The sequence below is a fragment of the Mustela nivalis genome, assembly GCF_964662115.1.
Source record: "Mustela nivalis genome assembly, chromosome: 12".
NCBI lineage: Eukaryota > Metazoa > Chordata > Mammalia > Carnivora > Mustelidae > Mustela > Mustela nivalis.
In genome coordinates, this window is record NC_139031.1 from 93387205 (window position 1) to 93402361 (window position 15157).

The 15157-nt window shown below is 40.9% G+C and overlaps 1 long non-coding RNA gene across 3 annotated transcripts in view; it reads right to left on the minus strand.

Moving 5' to 3' along the window:
- Positions 1 to 15157, minus strand: part of LOC309845174 — a 63926-nt gene that overhangs the window by 23879 nt on the left and 24890 nt on the right. Inside the window, exons 1-2 of one of the 3 annotated variants that reach the window (XR_014301089.1) lie at positions 1560 to 1626; positions 1311 to 1416 (exon numbers count right to left, since the gene is read on the minus strand). The exons of 1 other annotated variant lie outside the window; for it this stretch is intronic. This is a non-coding gene — a long non-coding RNA (uncharacterized lncRNA). Of the gene's footprint in view, positions 1 to 1310; positions 1417 to 1559; positions 1627 to 3830; positions 4054 to 15157 lie in introns of those variants that run through there. One more of the 3 variants, XR_014301090.1, reaches the window with a different exon arrangement.

The following is a 15157-nucleotide window of genomic DNA, read 5'->3' on the forward strand; positions in this document are numbered from 1 at the left end:
GTACACGCCACAGTGTGCCTCCAGCATGACGTTCTGTGAAGGCAGTGGGTGGCAAAGCAGACTGAGATTCCCAAACCCCTGTCCTTAAAAGATTGAGTTCATGCCATGTCTATTTTCTGACCACAACACTATGAAGCTTGAAGTCAACCAACAGCCAGCCCTTACCTGTCCAACTCTGAAGAGACCATTCTTCTGAATTTCTCTTAATCTGAACATCTGTTCTCTCTGTGTCAACTGTCAACAAATCTTCCTCTCAAAGTGCTCAAGCACTAACAATTAATATGTTCTATTTGAGAAAGTAATAATCCATTGCCTGGATAAGAGGCTCTTACTGAATCTTAAAACAATAGTAGGACAAAAATCTTACTTTTCTGGGGGCTTCAGCAAGTTATTTCAAGGAAGTGTCCTCTGGTTTTCTTGAGAGCACTACTTAGTTATTATTTAACACTCCCTTCTTAAGTGCCACATCATAATAAAACCTTCACATATTCAAATATTCAACCTGAGTCTGGTAGTCTTCCTCAAAATCAATAAAATGTTTAACATTTTTTTAAAGATTATAATTGTGTAACCTCCCCCCCCCCCCCTGCAGCTCTGGTTAAAGTTTTCATTTTGTGTCTTCATGATAAGGATCTAAGTATTAGCAAATGTAATTGTTCTCAAATTCCATATGCCGGGGGCCAGTGACAAGTGGACAGTATAGGCTTGCCTCCCTCAAGCAAGTGTGTAAGAACATGAGTATATTTAAAAAATCTGGGGACTCAGACTGGACCACCATAAGTAAAGAGGTAGGAAGAAATTATTGTATGCCATGAATCTTAATACTTGTCAGGATTTCTCTGATGCTTGAAAATAATAGTATTATTAAGTACTGTGCACTTGGATAACAATGACAGAGTGTCTTGTTTTCATAACTGCTAGGAATAGACTTCAGATGTCTAGGGAGACATAAACACTAAGAGCTAATTCAAATTGGTCCTTTATTTTTCAGATACTGTTCCTCTGCCTAATCCAACCAATTTCCCCATGACTTACCATGAGGAGACTTCCGCTGCTCACACATTAATTCCTGCATTTATCCACCTCATATATATTGAACTAAGTTTCCTGTAAGATTCCAGATACTGGAGATTATGCTGCTTACAGACCCACTGAGGCTTCCTCTCTGATTTCTAGTTGATTCATGACCTCACCTGAATCCTGCTATAATTTTTTTCTTGTTTATCTTATTTATCAAATTCTTGTGATTTGACCCTACCATCTTTGACTCCGTGTGCTACCTGGATTACTGGCATTTTGTTGATACTCACATCAAAGGGGTTTTAGTTCCCAGGAAGTTGTCCCTGAGTGGGGGTGGATGAGGCATTCTATGAATACTCTACTGTCATTTGTTGGTCTCCCTTGGTAAAGGACAGTCTATGGAGAGCAAGAGAAGAAAAGTGGAAGCCAATCTTTTAGACCATTCACTTTCATTGATGAACTCAACGTTTCTAGCAACCTTCCAAAGACAAGAGTGGAGCTTTGTCTTACAACAAGAGAAACAGAAAGAATAGGTTTACGTGAAAGGGTATTCTCCCCACTTCTCATGACCAAAGTTCAGGCCTCCATCCCAAAAGTTCTGGCAAGATCCAGGCATAGAGTCAGTTCTTTCTGCATCTGTTGACACAATGGCTTTGGAACTCCCTGAAATTCTAGGTAGCATCCTCTATAGGACAGGTCTAATACTGTGTGTGTGTGTGTGTGTGTGTGTGTGTGTGTGTGTGTGTGTGTCTCAATATAGGCAACAATTTTAGAGCTTAAGGGGAGAAGAGTGAAAAAGAAGTTTTGCTACTTGTCTTTAAGTATGTTTGTTGTTTCTAATTTCATATGATGAATATCTTAGTTTTAGTCACTTTTATATAATGCCTACTATATGTATTTGTTCAGGTAAAATAGGTAGACATAGACATTGAGACAGGAAGAGCTCTCTTTTTGCTGCTTTTCCTCCTCTCTGCCCTCTCCCTAGATAGTTTTCCTTACGCTCACTAAGTGATGACAACGCTCACATAATCGACTCCTCAAGATACATGGACAGTCCAGAGAGCTCTTCTCTGCTCTAGACCCATTACCAAGATGATGGTCTTTACCCTAAAAGAAAAGAAAATACGTTCTATTTTGTCTGCTGTCACCACCAGTTACATTTTATGTAACTCGGAAAGTAAGTTTTTGATGCCATTCTCCATTTCTTGCAAAGATAATTGATCACTTAGTCCTGGTGTGTTATTATTTCTAGCAAATCTCTTCCCTCTGTTTTAGCCATGCTCTCAATATCGTAGTCAAAGTTAACCATCATCTCTCTTCTCTTCTGGAACTCTAAGAGCCTCCTAAACAATCAACACACAACTTTTTTTTTTTTTTATTCACCATTCATTCCCTTCTCCACATACAACCAAAAATGCCTTTCAAACTCTAATGTTCAAAGTCTATGGGACCTGCAATGTTCCATAGAATCTGGGGCTACATTTGGGTCCTGGCCCTATGCCATTCCTCCACTCATGCTGTGATTCGAACTCTCTTAATGTTCCCTCAAGTTCTCAATTTCACCATGCACCTTGGCACCCCTGCCCCAAGCCTTTTTCATAGGGCATCTACTCACCCAAATGTCCTCTATCTCTATCCCTAAGCAGGGGTCAAGGCCGTCTGTTGACTTAAATTGTCAGCACAATCACATCTTCCCATGAAAACTTATTCTGGCTTCCCTGTGGGTCCTGTGCCTTCTCCACGACCCTGCGCATCATGTTCTTCTCCACATTCCCCCTTACGTTGGAGATGCTTTAAGTTTGATGTTAGTCTAATATTGGGTGGGTGGTGACCTACTGGCCTGGAGACAACCTCAGATGAACTCGTAACTTTTCAAGTGTCTATGGCAGCTCTCCCCTTGCCTCATCCTTTTAGCCTTTTAAACTGACTCTTTTTTTTTGCAACAATGTAACACATACATTTGTTAGAAACACAAGTTACCGCCTATCCATTTTTCTCCCCTCACACAACTGCATACATGATTCAATGTGGACCAATACTCTTCCCCAAAATTCTGAGCTTAAGGAATTTCATGGTAGCATCTTTGAAAGAAATAAAACTTCTCTGAACACTGTATTTGGGCCAGTAGCTTTCTGTGTTTATGGATGTGGTATCTGTCACAGTGGTGATAGGAGGAGATATTGCAAAAGCAGAAGCAGCAGGGACAAGCAATAAGGCCAGTTGGGGTTGAAAAGGGTGGCACAGCGGCTTTCCAACATTATCTGCAAAGAAACTCAAATTTGAAGATCGTCTACAGCTGAAAAATAGTTTTTGAGGCAGCAGCAAAAGACAGTGTAATGTCCCAGAAAAAAATACCTGCATCTCTTCAAGGAAGATCCTCAGTGTTCAAATAACCATTCACTGGGGATCAAATTGGCAACAAAATAAAACAAAGAGCAAATCTGAGTCAAGCAGGTTGGTTGCTTGTGTCTCACACAAATAAATGATTGGGTTTTTTTACTTCCAACCTATACCTGTTTTTCTTTTCATTAGGAGTTTTCTCAAGAAATATATAATTTAAGGCCCCAATATAATAGTAACAAAAAACCTTTTGTAACTTTTCTACATTTTGGAGTATCTACATTATAAAATTCTTGTCTCCTGGTCCCCTCATTGTTAGTTATAATTTGGTGTTAATACAGGCAAATTAGGTTCTTCCCCAAGACCATGTCTTCATATTCCTCCCAAGAAGCATGGAAGTCAATGGAATCACTCAAAATTGCTGAATTTACTCATATTTATTTGTGAATTATTTGATTAAATGAGAGTAATGATAACGACAATGAACATTCAATGTAATAATCTCCTTTCAAGTATCCTCCACCCTCCCTGGGCACTCACCAGCCTCCATAAACCATTACTCATGGCGCTCACACGACTGTTTTTCCTGTTCATTAAATACACTAATTTTGACTGAGAAAACAGCTCCTCCTCTTCTTTTCAAGATGCAAGTGTGAAACGTATGATGAAAAAATGAATCACTTCTGGGAGGAGCTGTTAGGAAGAATGTAAGTGTATGAATGAGATAGCAATTTGCAAGCATAAATGGAAATTTCCACTCCACCAGCCCAGAGGGAGAAAGCAGCGGAAAACAGATTCAACAGTGACATAGACCCTGCCCACACTCACAGGTGCAGAGCAACCTGGTCTGGGAGAGGTCAGAGAGTATAGGGTAGACAGCATGGCTGGGGTGGGGGTGGCAGGTATGCAATGGAGCTCGTCGCCAGGTGTGGGGAGGGACAGTCTTGATGGGATGTGTCTCCTCGTGCTCAGAACCATCAGTATGGGCACGCACAGGGCAGTCTGAGCATCAGTCTGGAACTGTCTTTCCAACCAAGACAAGAGACCTGAGCCCTATGCATATCAGGTTGCCCTCCAAGCTCAGGGCTCTGTGTCTGGGATTCCTGTTGAACTTCACAACACACCTGATGGCACAGGTTACCTGCCCATTTCATAGGCAAGCAAACAGGAAGAAGGCTGGGTGATCCCCACGTTGGTGGCTAGCCTCAGCTTCAAGGGGCCTGGGAGTGTTTTTTTGTGGGGAGGGGAGCTGGGGGGGGGCAGGGAGCCACATCCTAGGGCTGCTCTAAAGTTCAGGGAAGCTTGGGGAAGGGACAAAAAGAAGCTGATGGCTCCTGACCACACTGCTCTCAACCCTGGCTGGAGGGGGAGGTGTTAGCTCAGAGAAGCCACAGGCTCTGGACTAAAGCAACTGGCACTCTTAACCCAGTTTTGCCATTTTTCATCCTTCTTAATCTAGACTGAGGGTTTCAACTCCATAACCATATCAACTCCATTTCAATACCATAACCCTGCAGGAGGGAGGGAGGGAAACCCTCCTGCAGGGTTATGGTGAAGATCCCACAAGAGGACACTTACAACACACAGTCAGTACTTCATAAATGTTTCCCTGTGAAGATGTGTAGCCCAGTGCCCAGTACTGAGTGAATGTCAGAAAACATTTGATAATGCAATTAATAAATTAATTAATTGTACCAAGAGACAGGAAGTAAACAGCAAAGGAAAATGCATAGGAACCATAAAATATCTGCTCACAAGATTGAAAGACATTAAAAGCTATAAATGGGCTGGATTCCTCTAATGCCAAGGAGAAGGAGGCATTGAGAAGATCCATTTCCTTTTCTACATTTTATTTCACAGTTTTGTCTTATTTGCTAAAAGTGGCTTCATGTTCTGCAAGCTGCAGGAACTATGAGACCTAAATGCACCCCTTCCCAGCACCACGGGGTGAAAAACTGACATTTGTTAACTTGTTGCAGTCTTGTTTTATTTTATAAGCTTCCCCTTTTCCCCATTCCTTGAGATGACCTTGACCATCATTCATTATTGGTCTTTGGGAGAACACAGGTCTGCAAGGAAACAGACACCTGTCCTTAGGAGCACAAGGGACACCACTCGACAGATTGTCACAAAGGGACCCTGACAGGGGCAGGGTCACACAGCCTGCCCCGGCTGGCTTGGTTATATGACCAGAAACTACATTCAGTTGAAATCTTAGATAGATGAGACTTCCATCCAATGCTGCATCAGAAAGTCACATCTCAGGTATCTTCCCCATCGACACGTAACAATAAATGAGATTTTTTTTTTTTAAAGATTTTATTTATTTATTTGACAGAGAGAAATTACAAGTACACTGAGAGGCAGGCAGAGAGAGAGAGAGAAGGAAGCAGGCTCCCTGCTGAGCAGAGAGCCCGATGCGGGACTCGATCCCAGGACCCCGAGATCATGACCTGAGCCGAAGGCAGCGGCTTAACCCACTGAGCCACCCAGGCGCCCATAAATGAGATTTTTAAAAAGCTAATAAACATGGCCTGAGATTCCCAGGCAGAATGGATCTATACACTCATATCACCACCTTTGTTCCAAACACAAACCCACAGCCATTATAGATAATGTGAGGATAGAAAATTCAAATTTCACAGCCATGTTCAGAAATAAAGCTATCAACTCCACGGGCCAGAAATGTAAGTGGAAAGTGGCCAGCAGGAGCCAGGGCTTGGGCGTGGGTCAGGACACAGACTCAGGCTCCCAACATCTCCTGCAGGTGACAGGAGGTGGGGGCAGAGTGGGGGGGCCGCTTGGGCTGGACTGGGGCTCTGCACCTGGGGCAGGACTCCAGAAACAGCTGTTGCCAATGACTTCCTGGGCCACCGCAGGGGAATTTACGTTTTGGAAGCTCTTCTTAGGAGACAATAGAATTTGATGAATACTAAATTGGTACAAATGTGAACATCTATTGAGATGAAGAAAGGAAATCACAACATATTATACATTTTTAAAAGCTGGAAAATGCCACCAACATCACAAATCTAGAAAAATAACAGTATGTATTCACTAATGAACTGATCTAGTGCTCTAACAATTTGCATCTTGTATTTTTACATATTTCTTTACCAAATTCTTCGTGCTTATGATTTACAGAACAATGGCATTTTCATAGAACGCCATGTGTCCTATTACTATGTATTATAAATTCTCTCTAGAGGGCATACGAAGGTTATGCAGACTTGGTTCTAGCACAGTTGATATAAATAATTTTTGTGATATTGATACTTTGTTTTTCTTCTTTTGGTCCTACAGTTATTTGTTGACAATGACTTATAAATTTTTGGTAGCTTTGATAAATTTGAGAAAACTTCTAGTAAGTTTTTATTAGTGAGTCAACTGTAAAATTGGTGGCATTCCAAAACTGATTGACCAGTGACTAATAAATACCCTCAAATTAATACTCATTAACGGATTTATTATAACAACTTCCTTTAGTGCGACTTAACTTTTTATCTATATCAATGTCATTCTTCAAATAATGTTGACAATACATTTAGAGAAAGGTCTCTATGTAAATATGATTCATTTTTCTTCATTAATTAAATTTTCAAACAATCTAAGAACCTACTTGTTACTTCTTTTTGAAACACATCTTTTTCTCTTACTGACTTAAGCTGGGTTCTAGGAGCAGGAATGAGGACTTGGTTTACTGGAGACAGTTTCAGTTTTACAAGATAAAAAAGTTCTGAAGATGGACTTCTGGTGATGGCCCCAGAACAACATGAATGCATTTAATGTTGCTATGAGTAGACTTAAATATAGTTAATATGGTCATTTTAAATTTTTTAATTTATTTTTAATTTTTTGAAGATTTTATTTATTTATTTGAGAGTGAGTGTGAGACAACAGGAGCAGGGAGAGGGGAAAAGGGAAAGTGAGAAGCAGGGAGTCCAACATGGGGATTGATCCCAGGATCCTGAGATCATGACTGGGGGTGAAGGCAGACGCTTAACTAACTGAGCCACCCAGGTGCCCCAATATGTTACGGTAATTTTTTTAAGGTAATATGGGGCTTCAACTCACAATTTGGAGATCAAGAGTCAGATGCTCTACCGACTAAGGCATCCAGGCACCCCTAATATGGTCATTTTTATTTTATGTATATTTCACCACAAAAAAAAAATGTGATTGATCTATATGTACTAAGAAATAACCACTATCAGGCTATAGTATGACAAGAAAATAATGTCAAAAAATAGAGAAACATTAACCTCTTTATTGAAACGAGCTACCACATTCACAAGCCAAACTTCAAAAATCATACATTCTAAACATTATGAAATCTTAGGACAGGGGGCATCCCATAAGTAGATAAATGTCTTAATGACTGAGCAGAGTAGAAGTATTTCAGGATTTAGTGTCTCCATCCGAAAACAAAACAAAACAACACAGAAAACAAAAACCTCTATCCAGTGATTATATGATCAGAGCACTAAACTCTACCTTTTACTGTCTAGCCTGTGAGAGGCAGATAGTAGCAGGGAAAGGCCATTTCGATCATTCTCTCCACAAATATTTATCAACCATGAGCAATTTCCTAAGAACTAAGTACTGGGAAGGCAGCAGTTAATTAAACAACCAAAACCATGCCCTTAGGGGGCTCAAATTATAGTGAGGATACACAGACAATAAAGATAATTTTTAAAGTAACATATAGACCATGTTAACACCAGGGTCCTCAGGTTCAGTGAATTAAAACAGAGGACAGTAATTGGTACTTACTTATGCTAAGAATCGCTCACTGTTTCTCTGAAATTCAAATGTAGTGGGGCACCCTGTGTTTTTTCTGCTAAACGTGGTGGTCCTTCTAATTAAGCAGAACTTATTTAATAAAAAATATGATGAGCACTGTTGAGAGGAGGAAGATTCAGGGGCAGTTATGTAAAAATAAAAACGTGAAGGCTTTTGATCAAAGGAAGACATATAAGTTGACAAGAAGCCGTAGAGAGAAAATACCAAGTGTCAGAGGTCGTCACTACGGAATATTCCCATTTGGGTTCTACAGAATCGAGGTGAGGTCAGAGGGCAGCTGCGGTTGAACAAACGGAATACAAAGTTCATTTGAGAGAAATCTGTTAGCCTGCACATAGCATGCTGATGGCAGCCTGATGAGGGAATATGGCGCCTAAAACATACACTGTATCTGTAAGGGCCCCCTTCATGTTCTGTGACCAGCATGCTGACCACAGGTATGGGCAGGGATTTGAAAGACATTTGGACCACCAAGAAGTAATAAAGGAAAAGAATCCTGGCTGAAAAAGGGAATGAGAGTGCCTGCTGAAAGGTCTCTGGGCACCAAGGTTGGATTTTTCATCTACTACCTCTGGCTCCCATGTGAGTAGAACCCACCATGGGCAGGTATGGATTCCACCTTCCATCAGCTCAGCGGTCAGAAGTGACAGAGACCAAAAGTGCCACAAGCTCCTTCCCAGGAAATCTGTGCTCCACTGGTCTGACAGGGAAAGAAAACCTCAGCAAGCCTTCCACAGATCTCCACCCCCTTGTTGGCCAAAGGGAAGAAGAAAGAGTCACCACCTCCATTCTGTCTATGAGTTCACTATTTATCAGGTCACAATAGAATAAAACTATCACTGAAACTTCAACGCCTGTATCTGGCCGTCTTGCCCCAATGGCTCAGAGACAGTGACCGGAGGCTTACATCTCTGCTTCCCATCAGCGATTGGTGTGCATCTTAGATATTTTAAAGTAATGTTTGTAAGTCACCCATACCCACCTTCCCTGTAGGTTCTTGTGCTCATCTTTTTCCCTAAGTCATTTCATACCGACAACATCATCCACAGTCTGCTGGCCTCTGCACCTGCTGGACATGCACTTGGGCATCCACTTAAGGACATCTTTGAGCTATTCCATATCCATTTCCCCATGACACCAGGCTGGTTTTCCTTTGAATATTTGGGGATCAAAACTGTGTGCCTGGCTTACATCACTGTCCACCCAGTGGATGGGTGGACACCAACCCATCCTGGGTTACAGCCACACCTCCACCAGCTTCATCTCCACATGGTTTTTTGTCCCTCATTCATTCCCTTCTACATCCACTAATTCGTTTAATCAGTGAAGCCCACCTTTGCATGTTAATACAGCCATATGATATATAAGAAGTATCTACTCTGTGTCAGGTACATGAGACATACTTTCTAGTCACAAGCCCATTTTATCCGTGAGCTATTCTTAACCTACCCAATTATAAGGTTGACACTAAGTCCAGAATTATTTCTACTGAATTCTGTTGTCCTATGTACAAAACTGAATTCAGATTCAGTCCAAGCTCTCTAATTCAGACTCAATCACATAAGAAACCTGTTCTTATCTGTTACCATCCATTTCAGAAGATTCTAGACAGAAAAAAAAATCAGAAAGATATACATAGGACAGTTAGTTGACAATGGGGTTAATTGTCTCTTTGGACAGAATTATGTCACCACAAAAAATTCATATCCATGTCCTAACCCCATCTCTGTAAATGTAACCTAATCTGGAGATATGGTCTTTGCAGCTGTAATTAAGGATCTTGAGATGAAATCATACTCAGTTTAGGCTGGATTCCAAATCCAACGAGTGGTTTCCTTATAGGAGAAGGAAGAGAGAGAATTTTGATGCAGAGAAACAGAGGAAAAAGTCCTATAAAGGTGCAGGCAGAGAATGGACGGCAGCCAACAGCCAAGGAATGCTAAGCTTCGCTGGTGGTCACCAGAAGCTAGGGGAGAAGCATGAAACGGGGTCTCCCTCACATGGTCCAGAAGCAAAAACCCAGCCGACACCTTGATTTTAGATGTCTGGCCTCCAGAACTGACTGAATAAGTCCCTGTTGTTTTAAGTCAGCCAGTTTGTGGTCATTTGTCATGGTGCCCCTGGGACACTAGTATACTCTAAACAGAAACTGCTGTCCTCTCTTCAAGGATGTTCCTGATGGATCATTAGTGTGAGCGGTGAGCTCAGTATAAGAGCGACACCTTGGGATGTGCAGGGAAACTGTTTCTATCTCTCTTTCTGTATTTCCCTCTCTGGTACTTTATTGTCTCTGCTAGACGGTGTGAGGCAGGGAATTCCTGTTCATGTGGGTGTCCAGGTGGCTCTTTTGCAAATACATCTTTTCTAGCTGTGGTTTCATTGGGTGTTGAAAACACCCAATAAATATTACCTCTTTTCCTCTGATTGAATGTAGAAATTGAAAACCAAAGTTGATTATAAGATGGAAACCAAAATGTGATCTTCAATCTGACAAAGTCTAAGCTGGAGGGTAGAGTATGGTCTTGTGTGGAGACAAGTGGGCTCTGCATACTAAGCTGCAGAACTAAGCACATTTACTCACAGTGCTGGGCACTGGGGCTTTCTCCTCTCTGATAGACCAGACAGAGCAGCAGAAGCAGCCTATATCTGCTCTCAACAGAGCAAAATGAGGAGATTAAACAAGCTTACCCACTGAAATCTTCCTAAATTCCCAATCAAAATGAGCCATGCTGCCGCCCCTGGGATGAAGCAAGTAAGAGGACAGAAGACACCTGGTGGGTCCCACCAAAGACGTTGCATTGCCATGGAGGGAAGAAGCATTTACTGCTGTAAAATCAAAAGGTCTACATTTAACAGGAGAAAGCTATATATAGATGACCATAGTGACCTTTCCCAAGATAACTTTATCAGTAATTCATGTAATTAAAGAATGCTACGTTGTCCTGAAAACAAATGATCTGCTTAAAGAAGAGTCACCACTTCCTTTCTCAATACCCCAACAGCATTTTGCCTTTAAATTTATGGTAGGATTTTGGAAACGGTGTTATATATCAATATAATGTATATCAACTGATATAATGTATACCAATCTACATGTTTGACTTTCCGATTATGTAAGAACACTTACATATTTTTTTTTAAAGATTTTATTTATTGGGACGCCTGGGTGGCTCAGTTGGTTAAGCAGCTGCCTTTGGCTCAGGTCATGATCCCAGCGTCCTGGGATCGAGTCCCACATCGGGCTCCTTGCTCAGCAGGGAGCCTGCTTCTCCCTCTGCCTCTGCCTGCCATTCTGTCTGCCTGTGCTCGCTCTCTCTCCCTCTCTCTCTGAAGAATAAAAAAAAAAAAAAAAAAGATTTTATTTATTTATTTGACAGAGAGAGATCACAGTAGGAGAGAGGAAGGGAAGAGATCACAGAGAGAGGAAGGGAAGCAGGCCCCATGCTGAGCAGAGAGCCCGATGTGGGACTTGATCCCAGGACCCTGAGATCATGACCTGAGCCGAAGGCAGCGGCTTAACCACCTGAGCCACCCAGGCGCCCCAAAACACTTACATATTTTATTGATGTCTATATTCTTGACCCATTGCCTGATCTTGAAATGATTTCCTTCATTAAACTTTCTCTCTTCCACTGAATTATTAGCTCCACTCAACATGTTTCACACCCCTGAAAGTGAAAGCAGACTCCTGGAAGTTAAAGAGTCATGTGAAGGGGTGACTGGGTGGCTCTAAAGGTTGACTGTCCGTCCAACTCTTGATTTCAGCTCAAGTCGTGGTCTCAGGGTTGTGGGATCAAGCCCCACATTGGGCTCCACACGGAGTGTAGCGTCTGCTTGGGATTCTTTTTCTATCTCTCCTCTTCTTGTCCCCACCATCTTTCTCTGTCTCTCAAAAAAAAAAAAAAAAAAAAGCTTGATGTTTTTGATTTAAATCATATCATATAAGCATAAGAGAATAAAAACACAAAGTATGGTTTATGACACAGAAATGATGATATATAAAGAAAATATAGGATACTGGGAAAGTGGTAGGGTGTAATGGGAAAGATGGATAAAAGACATCCTTGAAATAAGGTGAAAAATCTAAACATCCCCGAGCTGTGATTTATTAATTCATTACAATCCTCTGGCCACCAGGTCATTTGAGAGAAGTATGTGTAGGAAGAATAGGTCTGAATGAGGTTTCAAGGGGCTGGCCACTCAAATGTTGATCCAAATCCATACATCCAAGTAGAAGTGGTGGCTTTAAAAATTACACTGATATGGGGGACATGGGTGCCTCTATTGGTGAGGCATCTGCCTTTGGGATCGAGTTCTGAATTGGACTCCCTGCTCAGCGGGAGTCAAGTAAATAAGTAAATCTTTTAAAAGAAACAAAAACAAATTGCACTGATGCAAACTCAGTCATCTACTCATTCATTCATTCATTCACTCACTCACTCACTCAACAAACACTTTATCAAGCACTTTTGACACTGGCACTGGCACTGGCACAGACACTGGCATTATCTGCCTATGGGAGGCAACTGGACATGTGGGTTATAGCTTTTCCCTTACAGGATTTCTAGGGATGTCTTCATCTTAGCTTGTTTATCCTATTTGTGGTTTCACCACTGACATAGGCTTATTGCAGCCCCTACCCCGCCCACTGCCTCATCACAGTGGGGGCTGGTTATTCTCAATAAGTTGTAGAAATGTTTCCTTTTGATGCTTTAACTCCTTTAAGATTATCTATCTTTATTCAAAGAATATAGAATAACTTTGTTTTTATGAAAGATTTTCATGTTTTTATAAAGTTTAGTAATGCATGCTTTTTAATAAGCTAATAAGAAATTCCTAAATTTGAGTTAAGTATACATTTGTCATCTGAAGTACAGCTTGAAGTGGTATTATTATAATTTTATATAGGTTAACATCAATTAGACCTAAAAATATATTCTAAAGTACTATTGTTCATAAAAAACTATATAATGTTTTAACTAGATTCCTTGTATCTATGAATTAAGTTTTATCCATTGTATTTTTTTTGACTTATTAAGTATTTTTAAAAGATTTTATTTATTTATTTATTTGACACAGAGAGAGAGAGATCACAAGCAGGCAGACAGAGACAGAGAGGGAAGCAGGCTCCCTGCTAAGCAAAAAGCCCAATGCGGGGCTCAATCCCAGCACTCTGAGACCGTGACCTGAGCCAAAGGCAGAGGCTTAACCCACTGAGCCACCCAGGTGCCCCTAAATTGTTTTTTCTTTTTCTTTTTTAAGATTTTATTTGTTTATTTGACAGAGAGAGGACAAGCATGGGAGTGGCAGGCAGAGGGAGAGGGAGAAGCAGACTCCCCTGCTGAGCAGGGGTCCCAATTCGGGACTCGATCCTAGCAACCTGGGATCATGACCTGAGCTGAAGGCAGACACTTAACTAACTCACCCAGGTGCCCCTAACTTATTAGGTATTTTATTTTAGTTACCCTATAGTTAGCGTACAGTGTTTTATTAGTTGCATAGTGATTCAAGTCTTCCGTGCTATCACCTGGTACTCATCACGACAAGTGCACCCCTCTGTCCCCAACATTTATGTCACCCATCCCCCTACCCACCACCTCTCTAGTAACCGCCAGTTTGTTCTCTATACTTCAGTCTGCTTCTTGGTTTGTCTCTCTCTCTCTCTCTCTCTGATTTTTTTTTTGCCTTTGTTCATCTGCATTGTTTCTTAAATTCCACCTATGGTGAGATCATAGGATAATTGTCTTTCTCCGACTTCTTAGCATTCCACTCTCTAACTCCATCCATGTGTGCAAATGACAAGATCTCATTCTTTTTTATGGCTGAATAGTATTTGATAGTATAATATACCACATCTTCTTTATGCATTCGTCTGCTGTGGAAACTGAGACCACTTCCATATCTTGACTATTGTAAGTGCTGCTGCTATAAACATAGCGGTGCGGGTACCGTCTCACATTACGTTTTTCTATGCTTCGGGTAAATACCCTTTAGTGTGGTTAGTAGATCACCTTTTTATTCTGTTCATTCTATTTTTAATTTTTTGAGGGAACTCCAGAGTGTTTTCTGCAGTGGCTGCACCAGTTTGCACTCCCCCAACGGTGCACAGGGTTCCTTTTTCTCCACATACTTGCCAACACCTGTTGGTTCTTGTGTTGTTGATTTTAGTCATTCTGACAGGTATAAGGTGGTATCTCACTGTGGTTTTGATTTGTGTTTCCCTGATGCCGAGTGATGTGGATCACTTTTTCATGTGTCTGTTGGCCATCTGGATGTCTTTTTTAGAGAAATGTCTGTTCATGTCCTCTGCCCATTCCGTAATTGGATTATTTGGTTTTTGTGTGTTGAGTTGTGTAAGTTCTCTATATATTTTGGATACTAATCCTTTATCAAACATGTGATTTGCAAATATCTTCTCCCATTCTGTGGGTTGACTTTTAGTTTTGCTGACTGTTTCCTTCATTGTGCAAAACTTTTTATTTTGGCATAGTCCCAATAGTTTATTTTTGCTTTTATTTCCCTTGCCTCTGGAGGCACATCTAGAAAAATGTTGCTAAGGCCAAAGTCAGGGAAATGGCTACCTGTGCTCTCTTCTAGGATTTTTATGGTTTTAGGCCTCATATTTAAGTCTTTAATCCGTTTTGAGCTTTTTTTGTGTGTATGGTGTAAGAAAGTGGCCCAGTTTCACACTTTTGCATGTAGCGCTCCAGTTTTCCCAACACCATTTGTTGAAGAGACTTTTTACCTCATTGCATATTCTTTCCTGCTTTGTCAAAAATGGATTGACCACATAATCATGGGTTTGTTTCTGGGCTTTCTATCCTATTCCACTGATCTATGTGTTTATTTTTGTGCCAATACCATGTTTTTTTTTATTACTTTACAAATTAAGTTTTTAAAATATTTATTGTTTTCTTTCTGTTTTTCACTCTCCCACTGTTTTGGCTCTCATGAAAATATCCATAATTTTTACCTTTCACAATCACAAATATTT